The following is a 2,427-nucleotide window of genomic DNA, read 5'->3' on the forward strand; positions in this document are numbered from 1 at the left end:
CCTTTTCCTCTCTCAGCTGTCTCTCATTCTTTGTCTGGCAGTCTCGGTGCCCCGGTCAGTGTCAGTGTCAGTGTGCATGCTCCACCACCCCCGCGGGGTCTCCCGTGTCCTGCTGCCTGCTCTGTTCTCTAGTCCAGTGAATTTCAGCTGTGTTAATTGCGGAGGAGCCACCGGTGAATTCTTCCGGTCTCTCATCTTCCTCGCTACTAGCAGGACCTGAAGTGGTGATCGTAGGATATGGTGGACCCGAGATGACTTTCATTGCAGAGCAGGTATCTCGGGCTGCAAGTGGGGTTGGAAGAGCAGCGGGAAGGGGGTTGGGGGCGGCTATTAGAGTGCTGGCTGGCTGATGCTGACTTATTTCTGCAATCTGAATTATTTATTCCTGACCATTGAACTGTGTATTATTTACTTCTGACCTCTGCAATGTGTTATTCCTGACCTCTGAACTCTGCACTGTTTACTCCTGACCTCTGAGCTCTGCACTGTGTTACTCCTGACCTCCAAGCTCTGCACTGTGTTACTCCTGACCTCTGAGCTCTGCACTGTGTTACTCCTGACCTCCAAGCTCTGCACTGTGTTACTCCTGACCTCTGAGCTCTGCACTGTGTTACTCCTGACCTCCAAGCTCTGCACTGTGTTACTCCTGACCTCTGAGCTCTGCACTGTGTTAATCCTGACCCATGAGTTCTGCACTGTGTTACTCCTGACCTCGAGCTCTGCACTGTGTTACTCCTGACCTCCAAGCTCTGCGCTGTTTACTCCTGACCTCCGAACTCTGCACTATGTTACTCCTGACTTCCGAACTCTGCGCTGTTTACTCTTGACCTCCAAACTTTGCACTGTTTACTCCTGACCTCCGAACTCTGCGCTGTTTACTCCTGACCTCCGAACTCTGCGCTGTTTACTCTTGACCTTCGAACTCTGCGCTGTTTACTCCTGACCTCCGAACTCTGTGCTGTTTACTCCTGACCTCCGAACTCTGAGCTGTTTACGCCTGACCTCCGAACTCTGAGCTGTTTACGCCTGACCTCCGAACTCTATGCTGTTTACTCCTGACCTCTAAACTCTGCACTGTTTACTCCTGACCTTCTAACTCTGCACTATTTTCTTCTGAACTTCCTCCTGCCCTCTGAACTCTGCCTTACTTAGTCTACATTTTTCCTGATCCCTGAACTCTGAAATACTTATTCCTGACGTCTGAACTCTGCATTACATACTTCTGACCTCTGCATGCTGTTCACTGTGTACATTACATACTTCTGAACTCCATACATAAGTTTTAAACCCCTCCCACTGCAATTTTTCCACACTCACAATTTGCCATGCATGCTGCCTCATTCCTCTCCTCTAGGTGAATGGGGGGGCCTTGACGGGGGCAGATCAGGGATGGGCCCAGCCACAAAGTCTGTAAGGGGCCTCAATTTCTAATGGCGGTCCTGCTTGCTGTTCCTGCTCATATGCAGCCGCACTTCATGCACTGTCTCTCCTCGCTTTCTCCATTAGCCTATGTTTTTTTTGTCCTCGCTCTCCTGTATATTCTTCCAAGAAATATTGCGGCGCTAGAGGGTTCCGGTTTCATTTGAAGGAAAGGTGGCAACCCTTCATAGACAGCCAGGTATTTCAGAAGGAAGTCAGCAATTGCTGTGTAATTGCTTCTATTAGCACAAGTTTCCCATGACAAATGGTAGATAGATAATTATTATATCCAGCTATGTTATGCAAGAAATAAATATATAAAACTTATTAAACTGTGTGTTTCACTTCCCAACTGGAGCTATAAGTACATTTCCATATGTATGAGTAACTCTGGCTGACATGTCCCCAGTCAAGCTATTCGCTTGGTGACTGGAAGCCTTTAGTAATCACACACCCAGCATTGAGCAATCCCAAAATTTTTGTATAACCTTTTCCTCTCTCAGCTGTCTCTCATTCTTTGTCTGGCAGTCTCGGTGCCCCGGTCAGTGTCAGTGTCAGTGTGCATGCTCCACCACCCCCGCGGGGTCTCCCGTGTCCTGCTGCCTGCTCTGTTCTCTAGTCCAGTGAATTTCAGCTGTGTTAATTGCGGAGGAGCCACCGGTGAATTCTTCCGGTCTCTCATCTTCCTCGCTACTAGCAGGACCTGAAGTGGTGATCGTAGGATATGGTGGACCCGAGATGACTTTCATTGCAGAGCAGGTATCTCGGGCTGCAAGTGGGGTTGGAAGAGCAGCGGGAAGGGGGTTGGGGGCGGCTATTAGAGTGCTGGCTGGCTGATGCTGACTTATTTCTGCAATCTGAATTATTTATTCCTGACCATTGAACTGTGTATTATTTACTTCTGACCTCTGCAATGTGTTATTCCTGACCTCTGAACTCTGCACTGTTTACTCCTGACCTCTGAGCTCTGCACTGTGTTACTCCTGACCTCCAAGCTCTGCACTGTGT

The sequence above is a fragment of the Nanorana parkeri genome, unplaced genomic scaffold (genome assembly GCF_000935625.1).
Source record: "Nanorana parkeri isolate BGI_ZX_2015 unplaced genomic scaffold, ASM93562v1 scaffold743, whole genome shotgun sequence".
Classification (NCBI taxonomy): Eukaryota; Metazoa; Chordata; class Amphibia; order Anura; family Dicroglossidae; genus Nanorana; species Nanorana parkeri.